This window comes from Vicugna pacos, chromosome 3 (genome assembly GCF_048564905.1).
Source record: "Vicugna pacos chromosome 3, VicPac4, whole genome shotgun sequence".
NCBI classification, from domain to species: domain Eukaryota; kingdom Metazoa; phylum Chordata; class Mammalia; order Artiodactyla; family Camelidae; genus Vicugna; species Vicugna pacos.
The window spans coordinates 75,152,230-75,173,881 of NC_132989.1; the positions used below are offsets into that span (position 1 = coordinate 75,152,230).

General features: G+C 45.4%; 1 protein-coding gene across 4 annotated transcripts in view; it reads right to left on the reverse strand.

The window, feature by feature from the left end:
* The window catches only part of PIK3R1 (phosphoinositide-3-kinase regulatory subunit 1), a 562,158-nt gene that overhangs the window by 73,003 nt on the left and 467,503 nt on the right, over nt 1-21,652 (reverse strand). The window contains exon 1 of one of the 4 annotated variants that reach the window (XM_006197540.4): nt 9,613-9,845. The exons of 2 other annotated variants lie outside the window; for them this stretch is intronic. The gene's annotated coding sequence lies outside the window, so the exon portion shown is untranslated. Of the gene's footprint in view, nt 1-9,612; nt 9,854-21,652 lie in introns of those variants that run through there. One more of the 4 variants, XM_072958569.1, reaches the window with a different exon arrangement.

Sequence of the window (21,652 nt, forward strand, 5' to 3'; positions counted from 1 at the left end):
TCCAGGTGAGAAAGGTGAGTAGAGCTTGGACGACGCCTTTGTGCGCCTGTGAGCAATGCCGTCTCCAGCGGGGAGTGGCGGAGGGGCTTGGGGGAAGGGGAGCGGCAAGATGAGAGGTGTGCCTGAAGAGCCTCAGCCGATGGGCGTGCAGGAGAGACTGGTGTCGGCACAGGGCAGGAAAGCTGTGAAGGGGGTTTTGCAGCCGTCTGGGCACATGGCCACGAAGGCACGACCTAAAGTGGTAGCAGAAGGTGTGGAAAGTTTAGGGCTGAAGGTGTAGACACCTCAGAGAAGGACGTGTGGATATGGTAATGCTGAAAACTGGGTCAAAGGTGTCTGATCCTGAGTTCCAGAGAAGAACATAGCTGTTACCAGTGTCAGGCAAAGGGGCACCAGGAGGTCTGATGGGCTTGGGGGATGCCAGGCACCAACCGCAAATGGGCTGGTAGGTTGAAAACCTGGTCTGTGACTGAGAAGAGGGAACATACTTGAGATCTGGAGATCAGCTGCAAAGCAGGCAAGGCCAAACTCAATGGAACAAAGGAACTCACAGGAAAAACATTACAAGTTAAAAAAAAAAAAGAATAAAAGATCCAAAGACCAAACACTGAGGCTAGTGAACGCCACTGGGAAGGGAAAGTCAAGGTCTGGAGACAATGTTGCGTCCTGGAAAGAAGGGACAAGAGGGTTCAGGTAAGAAAAGGTGATCACTAAGACTAAAGGGGAAACTGAGGCAGGGCTAGGTCATCTGGGGCTCTGTCCATCGTGGAATCATCAAGGACTTGAGAAAGCCAGCTCTAGGAGTCCTGATGTAAGGAACCAGAGTTTTAGGAATTAAGGAATTGAAGGGAAAGTAGGGGTGGTTATTGCAGATTACTCTATGAAGACAGCTCAATGCAGGGGGAAATGGGAAAAGAAAGTTTTTTTCCTTTTCACTTTTTAACACAGGGGAGGCAGAGGGACGAGAGAGTCAAAGGCTCTCTGAGTTGGCAGTGGCTTGAACAGCATGGAACAGCGAACACACGGACACGCACTGTGCCCCGGTGGTTTCTCAACGTTATCTTTGTTGTAAAGAGTAAAAGCAAACTAAAGGTTTCGGTTAAGCTGGCTGAACAATAAAGCAATAAAAACAATAGCCCTACAATTTCACTGAGCTATGTCAAAGAGAGCTTTTCTAGGTTTTAAAGAGTGGAACCCTTTAGAAGTTTAATATTATAGGCACTCTGCAGTGTAGGCATCTTAAGAAGCAAAATCTAATCGCAGATTAATTGTTCTGCTGGCATTCAGAAGTGTAAAGCATTCAGCCTTACATGGCTAAAGCCTCTTAGCTGTAATACAATAACACTCTTAGGAGAGTTACACATTAAAAGAAGCAAAAACAAACACTGGAGATCTTTGTGTAGCAAGAATATTAATTTGGGATAGTACTCTACTTTGTATTTCAGTCATTAGAGAAAAAAATTAAAGCAGCCAGCAGAACATATGAGAAAAATAAACTATGTTATGTTTGAAGACAACCCCTCCTTTTGATAGATCCAGAATCACATTAGATATTCACTGCATAAATTCACGCAAAAATGTAGAACTAGCAAATCCCATTTTTAGTACTAATGTGCTCTGTTACAAATGAGACACAGAACTCTAAAGAACATGCCAATTTGCATATCCCTAAATGCCTGGAAACCAGGCAATATGCCTAAGAATAATTTAATTCCTCCAAATCTGCCTTGAAATTTTTGTTAGCTTTTCCTGGCAATGTATGTCTTTTTGGGGGAAAAAAATCCTCCACTAGGAGGCTGGGTAGATCTTTCTGCCAGCTGCTTCCTATGGCTCCCTCTATTTCAACAACCCAGTAGGCCAGTTTGGTGAGATTCTTAACAGGATGGGAACTATAATGATCGCCCTCTCTTCCTCCTTCTCTGCCCAGCCCCCATCCCTCCTCTCCCTCCTACACAGCCCTCAGCCACCTCCAAGTCCTGCTCACAGCACACTTATGTCACCAGGGGATACCATGGTAAGAAAAGCCTCCAGGTCTGCTCAAGGTTTTACAAATCTGAAACCTGTGTTTACGTCAGCCTGAGGCTAAATCCCTGCAAAGAGATAAAGAACCCTCAGGAAGACTCTAACAAGGCCAGACTCCAGAACAGCAATCCCCACCAGGCGTGCCAGAGACCCACCTGTCTCTACAAAGTCCCCCTCCTCCCCAACCCCACCGTTTTTAAGAAGAACCTTACTTTCTGTGTAAGACCCCTGTGCAGAACTCTGGGCCTTGACTGACAAAAAGAATCCCACACCTTCTATGACTCCAGGACTGTAAGCAGAACACACTGTTCTTGTCTTCTGAGACTCCACAACCAAGGCCGGGAAGACCAATCAAAATGATGCCAGGTCGGCAGTGATTCAGTGCTAGTTAAGTGGTTGGAAAGCAATTAAGAGGAGCCCATTCAGAGGGAGAGCTGTCTAGCCATTTGGGTGGTAACTGGAGTGCATCCTATGGTGAGGGACAGAGAGGCCTGGGCAAGAGGGAGGAGCCAGGTGCCCCTGCCCTGCTGCACACGGTACACTTTCTACTCACAGCCAAGCCCGTTTCAATGACTGTCACTATCATGATCATCATCTAATATTAGAAGTTATAGTAGTATTAACTTATTCCATCATCATCATCATTGAATATTTATTGGGAGCCGTATGTGCATTATGTTTGGTACTCAAGACAACTCATGAGTCGGGTACTACCAAAACTCTCACTTTACAGAGGAGGAAACTGAAGGGCAGAGAGTTTATAGCGTCTTGGTCATGGTAACACTCAGCTACTGAGAGGTGGAACTAGAGTTCAGATCCAGGCAGTCGGGCTCCAGAAGCACCACTTTTAACACCACAGAAACCTATTGCCCAAACTTAACTTGCCTGGACAGCCCATGGACAGCTCGGATGTGTCCCTGGGGTCAACGATGCAGGTTCCTCGCTTGCACACTCTGACCTCTGAGAGTGACCCTGAACGTTTGCCTTTCACTCTCTGTGACAGTGGCCTTACTGAGAACGTTTGTGGCTCTCTCACAAAAACACCTGCACAGAAGGCAGCCATTATAACTTGGCAGCAGTCCCCTCAAGTCTGAGACCCAGCATCTTGGGCCATGTAAATTCTCTTCCAAAGAGGCTTCATTAGAATGCATCCCTGCCAAAAAAGTCCATCAAGTGGTGAATAAAAAAATACTGGACACATCACTTCTGGAAGGCTGCCCACTTCTGCTCTACAAGCTTAAACTTCTGCCACCTGTATTCCTCTTGGCATCTGTGCCCCTCTGCCACTGTCCCAGGCCCCTCACTGCACAACTTCTAACTCAGCTCCTCCTCTGGGAGCTATGAAACACCAACCCACAGTCACAAGGGCTACCACAGTTAGAAGGCAGGCAGGTTCTCTTTTCTCTCACCCTCCACTTCTCCCTCGCTCGGCAGCAGACTGCAGCCTGGGGCGCTGGCAGTGCCCGTCTATTACTGTCCTGTGAGCAACCTGCAGTCGAAACTCTGTGCTGCCCAGATTCACAAGCTTGCACCTCTAATCTCTCTGGCTACATATGCCTGTCCATTAAACTATTTCCACCCAGCTCCAACAGAATTATTTCCAGTCAAGGTTTTTATATGTGGATAATATCCATCATTCATAATTTAATGTTTACAAATAACCAAGGCAGTTTTATGATACAGGCTCCAAGCTAGTGCATGCCTAAGATACTGTAACAAAAGGTCTAAAAGGCATCCTATGAACAAATAACAAATTAACTTATTCTTATTTGACATTATATGCGACAGTCCAAAAGTTCCTTCACCACATTATTTTGCTCCAGTTTCTCAACCCTAAAGACTGCCTGCAATACCATTGATCAGAGGATAGATTTTTCTCTTTCAGCTAAAATACTGAGTAATTCTCATTCTGTTCCTCAAAATAAAGTTGTTTCAGATGCCCAACAAGTAGCAATCCATGACTTCTTATTGTACAACTGACTGAAAGTAAATTTTCAATTTAACCTTCTAACCCTCAGGCATTGGGCAGAGAACCAAACAAAATTCTTCTGACTTTGTTGACTTACTCATTCCCCTTTTACAAAGGACAAGGCTTTAGCAAACTTGGTGGGGAGGCAGGAATACAGGATATTTTCCGATCACTTTAAATAATTCAAGAACATATCCTGACTGTGTGATTTGATCCTACCACGAAATTAGGAGTCCCAGACGAAATGGACCTTTAATCCAGCTGCAAAGCTACGGAGTGGTTCCTGGCTCCCTGGTCCTACATTTTATCTCTCCATCATCAGTGTGGTAGCTCTGAGTAGGGCAAGCCCCCACCTAAATTCACAGTCTCGAGAAAAAAATTTTTTTAATCTTTCCACCTTTCAAATATGGTGTTGTGAAAATCATGAAAACCAAACTGAACAAAGTTAAAACTAAACATCTACTAAATATAATGAATTTCAGCCTAAAATGATGGGCTTAGGGTAAAATTTCATGGGATGTGAAGTTTATCTCAATTAAAACAAAATAAAATGATGGGCTACGATGAAGGCTTGCGGCTTCCCAAAGTCACAGTCCTCAAATATCTACATTCATTTTCAAACTAACCAGAACGTGTCTGGGGCTGCTGTGCTCAGGGCTGGGTCTGCATCACAGGGAAGTAGAGAGTCTAGGCCACAACTCCTTCTGGCAAGCCCCCTGGAGGTGGGGGGACATGAGGGGACAGGACAATTTCCAGCCAAACAGCAAGGACACGGGCTTCTCCAGAAAGCCAAGTAAGTGGTAGGATGGCACTGAGCACTGCAGGAGGGGCAGAGAGACCGAGGCCCAGCTGGAGGCAGCTCTCAGGCTGAGTGGTCATCATCGGGAGGCTGCGGCTTCCAGGACTGAGAAACACATCCCATCACCTAGAAGAGGCCATGGGGTGGACCATTCCCACTCTCTGCACCAGCACGGTGAAGAGGCCCTGAGGCGGCGGCTATGGAATTAGTGGACGGAAGGAGATGATCCCAAGTCCCTCCTCTTGTGAAGAAACAATGCTATTGTGTAAAATTCTTAAGGTGAGCACAAGCACTGGGCTTCACACTCAGATGGTTGTCCCCACTGGTGCCTAGAGATTTTTTAACTTTCAGCAAGTTACTGAAACCTCTCTGTACCATTTTATCATCTATGAGGCAGATGCAACAAGCAAATTTACACCTCAGAGGGTGATTACGAGGATTAAAGAAAATTATTTATACAAAGATTTAGCTCTATGCTCGCTAATTAGAGCTTACTATAATTAACACCAACAGAGTGATCACGAAGGGCCAGGCACAGTCCTTCGAGTTTGGCACATATCAATTCATTAATGCTTACACCCATCCTAGGTACAATTATTATCTCCATTTTACAGATGGGAAAACATGCACAGAGTAGTTAAATGATTTGTCTTAAGTTCCACAGCTAGTAAATTGCAGCCATGGTCTTAAGAGCAGTATTATTACTACTACCATTACTACTACCATTACTATTAGTATTGAATGCCACTTCCTGTCACTTATACAATTCATAGTCAATATCCTGTAGTAATCTATAACGAAAAAAATATGAAAAGGAATATATGTATGTATATGTATGACTGAAACATTATCCTGTACACCAGAAATTGATGCAACATTGTAAACTGACTATACTTCAATTTAAAAAAATAGAAAAAATTAAAAAAAAAAAAAAAACCAGAACACTTGTCAGGAATTTTCTTTTGCACTGCTTCTAAGTGCTGCAAAGTGTACTAAAAGAATCCTGAAGTTAGCCAAAATAAAACTAGTCTCTGCTGTTTCTTTAACTCCTTTTCAAGGTAAATTGACGGACAGATAAGGGCTGCTTGTGGACTTTGCCCATCTAGTCCTGGAGGCAGAGGGTGGCTCTAGAGAGGTCCGGGCAAGAGAGACCTGGGAGGGGCCAGGGCTGTGGGAGAGGGTGGTGTGAGGCAGGGGGTGGAGTCAGGGGACAACATTCCTCTCAGGCAGGGTTTGGTGGCTGCTCCCTAGCTGGCCTCAAAGAGAAAAGTTGACAGCACTAACGCAACCCTGCAGGGACTGAAGGCAGCTGCGTCCTCTGTTATAGTCCTAACTCTTGGGGCTGAGCCCCGGGTTTGGGTCTGGATCACTGGGGGCGTCCAGCGAGGAAGGAAAGAGGCAAAGCACTCCCGCCAGGCACCGCACTGCATTCACCCGCTCTGCCCACTGGTGGAGTCTCCTCACACTTCTGCCAGAACCCTGTGACTTCAACGCTCTCTGCGGTGACTGTTAACATGAAAACTATATTGACTACATGTGCCTGTGGGTACGTATTCAATTTACTTTAAGGAGAACAATGCTGGGAGGATAAAATCTCCAAAGATGCTTCGATAGTAGGATTTTTTTTTTAATTTAGCAAAAGATATACTATATTCATTTTCTTTCAAATAAGCAAACAAACAAAAAAACCCTAACATCACTCCAACAGACACATTTAGGAGTAATTACATAGTCTATTTTCAGCTCATTTGGCATAATGTACATGAAATGGTCTTTAATTGCCACTCTTTTAAGCAAATAATTCCAATAAGCGCTGGCAGAATCATGGCAGGTAATCACATTAGGGTGTAGGTGGAGGAGGCAGGAGGAAAAAAGCAGTCAATAGCACAAATATTTTAAAAATTAATTACAACCTAAGTTTTTTATTAAAAGCTCTTATATAATTTATATCATGCCTTCTAAGGTAAAAACTAAGTGATAACCCCTTCCTTCCAGGGATAAGTAACTTCTTGTCTTCTGAGGGCTTCACTAAGATGCTCCCGTCTCTTGCCTTCCTTGGCAAATCCCTGTGTCTTCCAAAAGATGAAGAGCTGTGGGGAGCCCACCTAAAATATAGAATGTACTGCAAAAAGCACTTCCCTTTTTCTTCTGCAATGTGTACACCTCAATTGTGGGAGTATTAAAAGCAAAACACGAAATGCAAACATTATCTCGGCTTTCTATATTCTACTTGACCATGAAATCATTTTTTTCCAACCTCCTCATTTATCATCTCTTTATTCAATAAAACCCATTTTGCCTATCACAAAATGCAAACAATGCAAGTTGAACTAGAACTGTTACTGTTTTAATGAGCATGTGGGCCATCTTTCTGAGTGGATGCCTTTTTAGAATACTCCCTTGAACCACCTGAGAAAAAAAGAAGATTTTTGACCAACATACTAGCCTAAGAATTACAGACAGTCATGGAAGATTTTAATTAAAGGTCTGGGCAACACTTTTAACACAAAATTTGCATATGGGGAGCAGGCTTGTGCTTAAGATACAAAACCCTTCAAAAATAGCCGAGGTGCACTTAACATTTCCAGCAGATAAATGCATACTACCATCACCATGTCAATATTCATCACTTGTGACTTATTGTATGACTTGTTTCCCAAAACCAACTTTATGCTGTGGGGCCTTACTGTTCTTAATAAATTTAAATTTCAAGAAATAACTATAGAAAGACAATATAATTAATCAATGGGAAGTGAAATGCTTTTTCATACTGGCCATTAGCATCACAGAGGTGAAAAAAGAGTGATATCATTTTACAAAAGCAGATAAAATAGCAGATAGTAGTGTGTACAATGTAAATATCTGTTATGCAATTGACAAGCACAGGTCCCAAATCGAGATGAAAGTTACAAAGCAAATGCACATCACACTTTGAAAGGCAATATCAGATACATAAAACTTTCTTCCAATCACAAAAACCTGTACACTTTAAGGAAAAAAGTTCAGCTGTCTAGTTGCTAGCTGCAATTGGCATATGAAACTGAAGAGGCCAGCAGTGACATAACCCAACACTTCTGCAAGGCAGGGAGCCTCCTCCACTGGCCTTTCCAGTTTAAACCTTGATTTTGAACCAAGCACACCTTTCCAAACTTTAGAGGGATTCTCTAAATCATCTAGGGTGATTTCCTTTGTAATGTCAAAAACACTTGCTCTTCAAGTTAAAGTAACTTTAGTCCCTAAGAAAACTATCACCTACTGCTTTTTAAAAACTATTTCAAGAACAGTGCAATCTACCAAAATATTATGGGCAGGAGGGTGCCTTTTTTTTTTTTCTTTTTCAAAGATGTGTGTGGCCTCCTGGGCAAAAGTCACCAAATTCCCAGTGATTTGCACCACTACTGATAGCCTGCCTCAGAAATAAACGTGTCCCTTTGCCAGCTAATACTTAACCTCTTTAAAGTTATCAAATGCAGCATAAGCTAATGAAACATTAAAAACCCATTCCACATAACACCTGGGTCACTAACTTCGTGAATGTCCCACCTAACAACTAAAACTCCAACCTCATCGCACTGAAATGACAATCTTATGCTACATTCAAAACCCGGAACTGCTTCATCCATTCGTACTTCGTACTGACTGACAAAGAGGAAAAAACTAGGGGGGTGGAGGGGGAGACCTTATCGCTTCTAAAGTCATAAAACCCCAAAATAAAGAGTCAGCTCATACTCAGATACCAATAGCGCTACAGCTCCACCAGGGATTAACGGTAAAAGTGAGACCTTTCTGGTATTAACTGCGCCCAGACAAGAATCTTCCCAAATCCAGTTCACACACATTCTGCATTCAACATGTAACAGCCATTCCGCTCACACCCTTACATTTCATGCTAGAATTCTGGTTACCAAAATACATTTCTGCACTCGAGTGGCTGGCCTGAGCTTTCCTGTTCTCTTTGTCTTGTGATCTGCGGGGCAGTTTCTGCCCTTGGGAAGTGAGCGTGAGAGCTGTGGTTTCCAGACAATTCCCCACGATCTCTCAGCACGGGCTTGCACGCTCTCTCGCTCTCTCTAGCCGGCTCCATATTGCCGGGCAAGTCCCTCCAGTCTCACCCCGGGTCACAAAAAGCTGGATTTCGGGCTGTTCCCAAGACCACATTAAATATGCCTCCAGTAACCTGCCCGGGCCCGGCCGGCACCACACGCCGGGTTAGGGCCACAGGGACCCGCCGCCCCGAGGCGCACTTCCCCCACCCCGGAAGAGGAGGGAAGCAAACTTCGGAGGGCGGGGGCTGGGGGCGAGCTCCGGGGACCCCACCGCCCCGCCCGCCCCGGGGAAGGGCCCGGGCAGCCACCCGGGTGCAGCCGGAGGCGCGGAGGAAGGCAACGCTCCTAAACGCTAACGCAAAGGCAGCGGCCAGGGCGCTCTCCTCTGATGAAGGGCCCCGGAAAACGGCAGCAAGGTGACGGTAGGCACCCTTAGAAGTGTACGGCAACGGAGGGGTGGCAGAAGCCCGAGGTCGCCTGCAACTGCGGGGACGAATGCACCCGGCGGCGTGCACAATCACCTCGGAAGACGACCGGGGAAACGGGAGCCGGGAAGTGGCCGAGAGCAAGCAGGACGCCGGCCGCGAGGGGGGCCCGCGGCTGCCCGGCGGGCAGGAGATGCAGGCGGCCGTGAGAACAGCGGGCGGCCCACCTTCCTCGGCTCCGCTGAGCAGGAGAAGCGACTGCTGGTGACAGGAAGAGAGCGGCGGTAGCCGCGCGCGCACACACCGCCTCCCCCTCCAGGGCACACACCCGGACCCGCTGCCGCCGCCTACCTCCCCAGCCGGCTGGCTTCCTTCCTCAGCGGGGCCCAGGCTGCAGCGGCGGCCTCCTGCGCGCACGGCTTCGACGTGCCCCTGACCCGACTCCGACCCAACGGCCGTTCCCAACCCGAGCTTGCTGTCTCCGACCCGCTTGTCTGCCGCCCCGGCTGCGGGCGCTGCTTCCTCCAACTCCGCTCCAGCTGCTGGCGACTCCTCTCTCCGTGCGCCCGCAGCTCCAGCGCCAGACGCCGGCCCCGCCCCCGGCCCCTCCCCGCGAGTCCCGCCCCCGGGCCCGCACCAACCAGCGCCCGCGTCTCCGCCCCTCTCCGCTGGCACCGCGCCCTCCGCCGCTGCCATTCACAGAGCCGGCTTCCGAGCCGGCGGCCGGCGGGGCGGAGCTTCGGCCTTAAGGACCCTTCCTGCCTTCGCGCTCGCCTTCCGCCCTCCAGCCCCGGGGATACCCTGGGCGGCCGAGCAGAGCGCTCTGGTCTGCGCCCGCCTGCGGCCAAGCCAGCTGCTGGGAGTCACCGGGACCAGAGGCGATGAGGCTGGGGGAGATCGACAAGTTCAGACTTAGAGGCTGCGTCTTTAATCGGAGTGAATAAACAAACCCCAGCCCTTTTCGAGCCCCCAGGGCCCTAGCAGAGTGGCTGGGGCGGGGAGGACTCGGATTCCAGGCTCGCCAAAGAGGGGAGGCCCTGCAATTCCCGGCCTCGCTAGCACAGCCACGGGAGTGGGCGGGAAAACCACGCCACCCCGCGTGGCGCCAGGGGGTGAAGGAGCGGTGAAAGGGTGAACCGGACGGACGAGCGCCCGCAGCCTGCCGCAAACTCCAGGAGCCTGGCACCGCCGCCACCCGGAGTCGGGCGGGCCTGCCAGAAGGGCACAGAGTTTTACGAGGAGGGCGCACGTTGTCTGATCCCTCCCAGTCCTGAGATGACAGAGCGAATGTAGGTTGCTCAGGCAGACCTCGGCCCCCCTGGTTGTTCGTGTGGTCGGTGGAGGAAGCTCACGTGAACTGTATGGTCCCTTAAATTTGTTAGTTTTCAAATGCAGATTCTTCAGCTAGTAGTCATTACTTAAGTTGCTCAAGAAAAATCTGTTGTTGTTCAAACCTTCCGCTGACGGTAGGATAGGATGCCAGCACCCTGTGTTCCTCTTTCGCCCATTAAAACATTTAAGAGTCCGCTTTTTAAAAAAGCTCTTCCCAGATTCCTCCTTCTGCGGTTTTGAGACCTGCACCCGCCCAACCTACTTGCCCTAAAGCCCTTTTCCCAATTTCCTTGCAAGAATATTACTTATTTTTTTTAACCAAGCACTTAGACTTAAACTTTGAATTTGGTGATTTATTTCTCTGGGCGTTGGAAATAGAGGAAAGAATATTCTGAAATTTATTGACTGTCCTTAGGAAATGTGATCATTTGTAGAGGTGACTCACATTCTAACTGACAAGTTAGTTCTACTTCAGCTTATTCAGACCCTGACGTTTTTGTTATTCAAACATGTTTCTTGAAGTGGAGATACAAAAGTAGACAGCTACCTAAATGTTTAAGACTCTCACTTTATCTAAAGTAAATATGAAGTTTACCAAGCTACCTCATTCCCTCCCTACATTACACGTGAAATGTAGGACCTCATGTATTTTTTGTCTGAGCTTTGTAAATGAAATGAGGTGTCTCACCCTGTGACAGAATTACTCTGATTCAGTCCAGTAAGCTGAGACGTAATTGCTGTGATGTTTGCCGTATTTCCTTCAGGCTTGGATCTGAAGAAACCTCACTAGCTGCCTCCTTTTACACAGGATGAGTTCCTGGAAAGACACTTAGGTGCTGCTACAGTGGGGTTCTCTTCCTCCCAAGCCTAAAAACAGCATGAAATCTTTAATCAAGCTTCCTTTTCTAGACAGCCTTCAGCAAATTATTTCCAGTATATGTGGTATTTTCTGAAATCGTTTCTATCATATTTCAACATATAAGTCCAAAGAGTGTTGCATGGAAGGTCAATAAGAGTTTCCATAAACCGAATCATTTTTGTCTTTGTTTTATCTCTATTGAATTGGTAACTCCCTGCCATAACACTAACATTCAAATTTTTATTTACTTTCATTTTCTATTAATTTCTATGAACTAAGAAAAGCAAAAAGTACCAAAACCACCATATTCAAACTTAAAAAAAAACTTTTTCTTTAATAAAATTTTACCTGGATTCCCAAAATGTAACTGCTAGAGAAGCCATGTGATGAGACCAAGGGAGTCTCTAGGTCTTTGGACCAGCCATGGCATTACCTCCTGGGCACTTGTTGGACATGCAGATTCTCTCTTTACTGAATCAGGCATGCTGGGGATGGAGCCTATGGATCTACTTTAATATGCCTTCCAAGTAGCACACTAGGGTTTGAGAACCACTGCTCCAGGCCTAGGGCATCTGGGAACACAAACTGAAACCACTGCAATAAAATGCTCAAATATGTGCGCACACAGTACTGTTCAACCAGTAACAGCCAAACTGCCTGGCAGGCAGTGCCACCGTCAAAGAACTCAAAATATCAGAGGACGTATGGTTTGCCAAAGGGAGGGGGTTGTCACTTATGACCGGTGACAGTAAAGGTGGCTCGGAAGGCAGACCATGGGAAACAAGGGCCACTGAAAGCCCTTCAGTGACCACATCAGGCTGAGAAGTACTCTCCCCAAAGACCAGTAGGACGTTCTCCTATACCACTATCATGCCAGCTACTTCATTAACATGAGTGCTAGGACAAGCTTCCATTAGACCTGAAACCTAAGTCTGTAGTTTAGAGCTCAAAATCAACATAAAATAAAAACAAAAGTCTTTGAGCCCTCAAAGAGAGATCCATAGACTAGCAGCGTGGGCACAGAGGAGCTTGTTAGACATGCAGAATCCCAGACCCAGCAGGCTGAATCACAATCTGCCGTTTCACAAGGTCCCCAGATGACTCATATGCAAGTTAAACTTTGAGATACTCTTAAACAGGGGTCCTCAATTTTCGTTACACATTGGAAGTTGCCAAGGGGGGGCTTATAAAAATCCCAGTGCCTGGATCACACACCAGGTGGATTATATCAAACTCTTTAGGAGCTGGAACACAGGCATCAGTAACTTTTAAAGTTCCTCATGTGATTCCAATGTCTGAAGCCAGATTTAAGAACTACTGTCTTGAGGGATCCAGGTAGGAAAGGTACAATCAGGAAAGCCAACTGGAGAGAGACTGGAGCCTAAATGGCTGGTCTTAAATGGGGGCAGCTGGTACTAGAGTTTAGCTGACTGTTCGCCACACAGGAATGAGAGCCCAGATTTGCTAGACCTTCCAATTTTCAAAGAGAAGCTGGAAATCCACATTTTTTATGGGTAATTTCCCAATTATTAAATGCTGGCAATTCATTCAACATTTTTTGAGAGCTGGGTTAGGGCACAGAAGCGTTATGACCACCAGTTTATGGTTTTATGATGCTGTACATCATAAAATTAAGTGGGCCTAAAGGAAAAGAAAAAGAAAAAAAAAAAAAAAAGGAAGGACACCCAAGAAGAGAACCAGCTTGTTCGAAGGTCAAACTGTTCATCTCAAGACTCATGTATTCTGAATCTTCTGCTCTCTACAATACCAAACGCTACAGGCATTCAGTAACTGCACATTGGTAATGGGTGAGATACCAGTGCTGCTGGCAACCCCGGAGCAAAATACTCTGGAGTCTTGCCCCTTATTTTTATTTTCCCTATCTCCTGCCCTGATAACTGAAATGGGAGAAAAATCTATCTGTGTATTAGTTAGCTTAAAATTTTCCACTTTCTGTGAGTTAACCAGGTTAAATACATATTAAGCAAAACATGAAAAAAATTATTGGCTAAACAGAGTAAGAATTCAAAAGGCCAACAGTTCTAGAATTCTCATTTGGTTGTTTTTGAGCTTGTACATACTGTTAACCATGCTGAAGGATTAGAAGGAGAGGCAGCTTCCTGATCGGACCCCGAGAGCACGTCAGATCGTAATCACCTATACTCGGAGTTCTCTTGTCATATCTATGGTCTGGGCATTCTTATCTCTTTCAGCTCTTCTGTCCTCCTACTTTGAGAATAAGACTAAAGAAATCAACTAGCATGAGATGGAAGACAATGAGCCACATTAGTGATAGTTTCAGTTAGTTCTACTCAGTATCTGCTCTTAAAATCCCCTGTAATAAGAAGCTGGACTTTTTTTAAAAAAAAAAGTTACAATACAATCTCAGTTAATAAAATATGAAACATACAGAGAACACTTTGTGTAGTTATTTTCTGGACTGCAAGGGCCACTTTTATTTTTGTACAACTTCACCAACTACGAGACTTCTGGTACATAGAGGACACTCAATAATGGAGAAAGGTCTGGAGGGTGAAAAGGAGCTCAATGCGAAATTCTTGTATTTGTGACTGTTAAAGCAACAGAAGGCAAGAGCTGTTCAGACAGAACTCTGAGGGTCTGATTAAGTCAGAGGCAGAACCAAGGACAGAGCAACAGGACGACCCATGCTGCCCATCCACAAGTAGTGTGAAAACATTACCCAGCATGGAGCAACTGGAAAGCTTTGTGCAAGGAAAAATGAACCTTGACGCTGGTAACCCCCCATATAAAAAACTGACTGGAAATGGATCACAGACCTACATGTAGTTGAGCTTTGACCTACAAATGTCTGAAAGAGAATACAGGTTTAGAAAAGATTGCCTACATATTAGGACAGAGAAAGCATGAATTATAAAAGAAAATCAATCAATTGGATATTATCAAAATTGGAAAACTTTACTCCTCAAAAAATACTGTTGTGAAAATTAAAAGCCACATCTTGGAGAAAATATTTGCAAAATATATATACAACAAAGGACTTATTCAGAATACGTTAGGAACTCTCACCATATAATAACTTTAAAAAGCAAACAACAGTTTTTAAAAATGGACAAAAGATTTATGTGAACACTTTATCCAAGAATATATATGGATGGCAAATAAGCTCATCATCTTTAGTTATTAGGGAAATGCAAATTAAAACCACAATGAGAAGGAATTCATTCAATTAGATACTTGTGTGCAATGTTCATAACAGCATTGTTCACAAGAGCCCAAAGCTGGAAACTACACGTGTTCATGAAGAGACAAATGAGTGAACAAAATGTGGTACTGACAAACAATGAAATATTATTTGGCCATAAAAAGGAATGAAGTGCTGATACATGCTACAATGTAGGTAAACCTCAAAAACATTCAGCGTACATGGTGGTGGGGAGGCTGGAGGATAGTTTCAGCCTGGCTTTGGAAAACCTTACTGAAGTTTCCCAGATATCAAATGGAGCACCCCTCCCTAGTGAGCAGAGCGATTCTATGCCCTACCTCAGGAACATTCTTCCTGTACTGTCCTGCTCTTACTCCCTGACTTCCCTTTGTGTAGACTCCATGAAGCTACCTTACTTGATTAAAATTCTTTTACAAAGCTTACAGTGCACCCAGTTAGGGTTCAGCTTCCTGGGCTACCATCACATTCTAGTCCTGCCTCTTAGACACCAAAATAACCACCTGGTTTAGACTTGGGTGATGCAAGATTTCCTCCATCACCACTGACAGACTCTCTGTCTCTCTCAGACTGATTTATCATGTATTCACTGTTAACATGGATTTCTTATTCACAGAGTTACCTTTTCCCAAAGTTCTAGAGCCATCTTCCTCCAACAAAAGCAACCCACTTAGATCGATACGCATGTGTCAGTTAAGCTAAGGAAGCAATTCTGAAGCATTCTACTATTTTGTTTTAATTTAAAATGGGCTTGCATTTGAAAAGTAACAAGAAGTGTAAATATGATGAAAAGCCAGTTAATAAACTATATTTCTTGGTAATTCAACACACTGAAAATTTAGCCCATAGTGGATTTAATCCTACACCCAAGCTTTGAGAGCTGGCGCAAATTGTGAGGGTGCTGTTACAGCTGCCTGGGCGAAAGGATTTGCTTAAAGATGCTCACGTTGGCACAGCCAGCATAAAAATTAAGGGCAAAGTCACACCGATAGATAATGAGCCCTTTATCAAGGAAACTCTGTTGGACAATCTCACTGCTCAGAAAAAATTTTCAAAAGAAACCCCAGCCTTTGTTCCCTCCGCTGGAGGAGGTCCAGAACTGTCAGCACTTCTGACAAAACCGAGCCCCGAGTATTCAGACAGCCTCATGGAATAAAGGAAACCCATTCGCATCAGCCTCCCCCATCCAGCTCCTACCACACAGCCTTTTCTCTGAGTCTTGACAAGCTGTGTGTGTTGAGAAAATGCTTTAGGACAGGTAAGGTGGTATTCTGACAGTACCAATTTTTCTAAAATGGGCTAGCATCTTTGGCTGGGTGGCTGGATCCCAATATTAACCAAGATTTCCTTTCTTCACTTATGAATAAAATGCATTTTGAAGGAATGACTACTTATAATTTAGGATGGTTTGTAGGTTACTCACTTCTTTAACCTATAATATGTTTGAAAAATCTATCTCACGTTTTCTGCTTTAAGGGAGCTGTGCATCTGCTGGCTTTTATATTGGAGTTTGGTATTTAAAGAGGATTTTGTGTTTTATTAAAGAGGACATGCAGAGAATAAAAGAGGAATTTCCACAAATAAGGAAAAGCCTTCTGCTTCACTGCTTCACTTTGACATGAATTATTTTATGTGAGGCATCAGCCCTGGAGTGTGGGCAGAGCATGCATTGTGATTTCCATTTTACAGATGAAGAAACAGACTCAGGAAGGCTGTGTGATGTAACCTGGGTCTCAGAGATGAGGAGAGGCAGAATGAAATCTCCACTGGGCCTTTCTGACTCTAGGAATACAGCACGTGCTGCCTTGTTGTTCAGTGATATCTCCTTATCCTGACCCGGTGATATGCCATTTGAGGCAACTTTCAGTCTAACCATTCTAAGTATCAGCTAATCCAGCATCACCACAAGTCGAGGAGAAACTTTGAAAGGACCCAAAAGGATCTAGGCTGATCAACACAGAACTTCAGACCTGTGGGAGTGCCTCATCTCCCTTCCTGGATAATCCTGAATTACTGAGTTGGCAGGTGCCTTATGCATCTACTTTAACTCTCTCGTTCTCAGAGAAGGAAACTGGGTCTCAGAGAAGTGAGGTAACTGTCTCTATGTTATGAAGTTACTTGATGCTTCAAGACACACAGCCAGTTAAGTGACAGAATCATGACAAAAACCTAAGTCTCCTAAATCCAGGCATAGGCCTTGCTGGTCTAGCCCGGGGCCTCACTGATACTATTCCGGTTTCGCGAGTGCTTGCTAAGTCCTTGCCAAATATAACAGGCACCGCTGACTTACTGAAGACAAGATTTATGACTCGTATGCGTGATTACAGGTCTGTCAACAATGGCCTTGTAAAAGATTAATAATCTTGTACATAATTTAGGCACCTTGCCACATGAAAAACAGGAGGAACCGTGCAGGCCAATGATGCAATCTAAGGACAAAGCTTCTTTAAACCTGAAATGTTATGAAAGACTCCACCACACAATTCCATGGCAAAGAGCTGGAGATTCCAGCTATTTTTTCAGTTCATGAATTCGAAGGAAAAAAAGAACATGCATGCACCTGTTTCCCAAATCGTCTACCTGGCCATGAATATTGGCAACCCCTCCCCCAACACCCCGAACACCCCGTCCTTTCCACAAGCCATGCTGGACCCCATTAAAACTGTGTCCTAACGTTCCCCTCAGGCTGGGGGCATTCCCTCACCAATTCCCATGTAATACTAAAAACACAGTATTCCACCCATCACAAAGCTCAATTCTTAGACAGAGGTGGCTTTGCCAAGCCTTTCCTCGTTCATCCTTTCTCGGAAGGGGGTTCAGAAACTTCTGGGCTTACCAGCAGACTACCCTGCAGAAGGCTATAAGACCACATGTCAGGCTCAAAGTAGTATCATCCAAAGGAACATAAGAGCCAATAGTTTGAGGCAGGCCAAGTTCACATGCTTCTGCGCTAGGGAGACGCTCTGGAGATACTGACTGTTCACCAGGCGAGATTTCAGAAGAGGGGTCTCCCTACAGGGACAGGTTTTTCTTGACCTGGCAGGGAGTGGCTCTGGCCCTAAGTACCACTTTCCCGCAGAAGAGGTGGCTGGGGAAGCTCATCCACAGAAACATGGCACGTGGAAACAAAGAGGGAGAGTGATAACAGCTCACGGCACTTGTTATGAAACCTGCACAGGTTCAAGTGCTTTACACATATGCATTCATTCAGTCTCCACAGCCCCCTATGAGGCAGGTTTCGTGCCGTCTCTCTCACTTTACAGATAAAGAAACTGGGCACAGAAAGTTTAGGGAGCCGGGAGAGCTGAACTTTGAACTCCAGCCACTAGGACCAGCATGTCCTAAAACGGAGTTGTAAACTCCACCTCGCAGGCCCACTCCAGCCCATCGCCTGTTTTCGTAAATGACTCCTGCTGTCTGTAGGCTTTCACGCTCCCACGGCAGGGTGGGGAGACGCAGCAGGGCTGAACGGCCCACACGGCTCTACAGGAGGCTGCTGACTCCTGCTCCAAGTTACACTGGGGACAGAGAGGGACTGTCCCTCTCACACCTTTTTTTGGGGGGGGGTGGTAATTAGGTTTTTATTATTCTGATGGAGGTACTGGGGATTGAACTCAGGACCTTGTGCATGCTAAGCGTGGCTCTGCCACGGAGCTGTATTCTCCCCCCTTACACATACCTTTTAAAAGTACAAACACATCTGATGGCTGTTGTGATACAGACAATTTAATATCTGGGAGAAAGTTTAGCATGTATCTAATTCCTTCCCATCTGTTTAAAAGGGGGAGGAATCTGAGGTCTGGGGACATGAGAAAAATGGCTCTTCAATGACACTGATAATTGCAGAGCCAGGTCTGGAATCAAAATCCCCACCCCACTGCCCTGCTGTGTTTGGGACATTGCCTCAACTTTCAATTAGCACCTTAGCAGGGATGAGTTGAGAGGAGTTGAGAGCAAGCCTGGAACAAGTGAGAGGTACCACCCAGCAGATGGAGAAGGAAGTTAAAGGTAAGTACAGAGAGGCTGGCAGGGAGGAAACAGTCTGTGCTGATAAACAGACGGAGAGGTGGCTACTTCACAGCTTCGTCCGGAGCCAGCCCGGGAGAGGCCACGCAAGCCTGCCGGATTCCCAGCCCCTGACTTCCCTCTCAACTAATGTAGACTGTCTACTGGACACTCAAAAGTGGATTATTTTGTAAATGTTATTAACTATGTATTTGGTGAATCCCTACTGGATTGTAAATGCCTTGAGGAAAATTCCAAAGGTCATGAACACAGGAGGTCTAGAGTCTGCAACGAGAGCCGCACCCTGAGAAGTCAGAATGGAAATATCAGGCTGATTATTTCCTACTCTTTTTCAAGGCCCATCCACAAGAAAGTTCACATGAGAGCTTTCTTTCTGATCATTTTCATCACTGGTAATTTGCAAAGCTCTCATTTTATCTTAGAGCTTCAAAAGAATACACTGTCAAAACCAGCTTCTTCATGACTTGTCATTTACCAGTTCCTCCTCTAATTCTAAGGGAACAAATGCAACTGAAATCTCAACTCCTGCTTCTTCTTTTAACACTTTGGGGAGTCAGTGTTAATCAAATACTAATGAGAATCAAGAGAGAGGATTTGTTATGTAATTTTTGCAGCTACAGAAATGCAAATGATATTTTAGATCAGTCTAATTTCACAACTAGTGTGTTGCTTTGTTGAATCTGTTCAAAACTTCACGGTCTGAACCATAGACAAATGCAAATCTACTGGCATACGTCACTAATATGAAATTCTAACAATTTCGGAAACTTCAGATGCCATAATAACACCAGTCCAGACAGAGGAAATATTTTGTAAAATTATCAACCTTCTTGGAACAGTTTGCAGTTAGAGTTTGTGGCTCACATGTGTTAATTTACTCAGTTGGGACATCATGGCACATTTGCTCTATCTGCCTACCCCCAGCTCCTCAGGACTTGCAGCCCTGGTCCTGATACAATCTGCATGGGTTATTGCAGGAGCATCCACGTCGGCCACAGATCGGTGCGGTGTGTGAATCAACGTGAGTCAGTTGCGACGTTTTCTTTTATGTTGACAAGAAACGTCACGGGAGCTGACTTGAGAGGAGACAGAAAGAAGAACAAAGAAGATGTGCAAAGGGGAAGAACTGAGGAGGGCTACCACAGTCCTGAGTTCCCGACTGCAGCTTTTCCTGCAGATTCAGTTTTGCATTCCATGAGATGCCTCTATATCCTTACAATAAAATGTTATTTTTGCTTAAGCCTTTTGGAGTGGGGTTTCTGTCACTGGGCACTAAATGTCTTAAGAAATACAGCTTCACAAACTTTAAGGAGAAAATAGAATTTTGCTACAAGGATATGTGTATTTACTAGGAAAGTTCATTTACTCATCAGTAAGCGTCTTCAAGTTATAACTGAAGGCAGATTAACTGGGCCATTGACTTGAACTTAGTAAAAGGTTCAACAAATTTTTGTTGTGGTGGTTGCTGTTGTTTTATTGAATAATAAGTAGCAAGGACTGGGGAGTGACATACTGATGAAAAGAGAAGTAAAGCACATGAGGAAAGGAAAGCACAGGCCACACGCCAAGACTGAAGGTCCACCCTCATTCTGACCATGTCTGGTTCCGGTCCCTGTCCCTGCCTCAACAAATAGCACAGTTATCCGGTCTGTTGTGTGTGCAGAAGCCAGGTAATCATTCTCTCTCTTTTGTCCTGTACCGAGTCCATCATTTCATCATTCCACTGGTCCCAGTGGTTTAACAAAAAGAAACCTCTCATGTTTATCCATTTCTTTTCATCTCCAGTGCTGCTACCCTAATCCAAAGTTGCATCATTTCATTGTCACTTAATTGGTCTCCTTTCTGAAATCTCTTAATTCCTAGCATTCCTAACTCCAGTTCCAGCCAGAGGATGCTTTCTGAAATGTAAATCTGATCATGGCATCCATCTCCCCCTGCCCCAGACACACCCAATACACATATTCTCTTTTAAACATTTTATGGTTTCTCATTGTTGTAGGGCAATGATTCTTACTCCTGCTTCACAACAAAATCACTTGGAAGATTTCAAACCAACCAACCACTCAACCAAGCCTCTGCCCAGGTCTCACTTTCAGAAATCTGGATTTAATTGTTCTAGGGGGAATCCTCTTATCGGTATTTCTAGAATGCCCCCCAGGTGATTCTCAGGAGCAGAGAGAGTTGTGAGAACCGCTCCAGGTCTAGAGGCTAAAATCCTTACCGTGGGCTGTGCCCAGTCTTGCCTCTGCTTCCTCCTCTGCCATCCCGGCTACCGTCCCCGTGCCGCTCCCCAGCCGCGCTGCTCTTCTCTCAGTTCCTCAAATCCCCACACTCCTTCCTGCCTGGGTCTAGGGCCTCTGAGAGGTTTCTTCCTGTGACACACTCTCCTCTTCCTCCCCATCTGCATGTTGCACCACCTCCTTAAGGACGACTTCCTTGACCTCCCAGGGTGGGTCAGCTCCCCATTCCGGGCAGTCAAGGCTGTCAAACCCTGCCCCCTGCCTTGATAGTGCTCATCACAGTAAGCTTTCCTTTTCTGTGTAATTCTTTGAATCGTGTCTGTCTTTCCCACTAAACTATAAACTCTGTATGAGCTGAGACCACATATGCTTTGCTCACATGGCGTTGCATCTCTGGTCCCCAGCCCACGTCTGGAAGAGGAGGCCCCGCTTCCATGTGATGAGGACGCAGTGAGGAGAGGGTGCTATTTACTGAGGGCAGCCCTACTGCTCGGTAGGTTCAAATGAAGCACCAAGTTTTTTGTTACAAACGTTATCAAAAACTTCGAAGGGAAACCTATGTCTTGAGTGGCATGGGCAGTGCAAAACTCTCAGGTCACGTGGTCGATGGTGGTAGATGGTGGCTGGAGGGAGCAGGGCGTGGAAAACTCAAGCCAGGTGAAGCGGCTGGAGGAAAGGCCCTGACCCCGCCAGGTCTGTTCTTTCATTGCATCCCCATAAATGTCTGCCTGT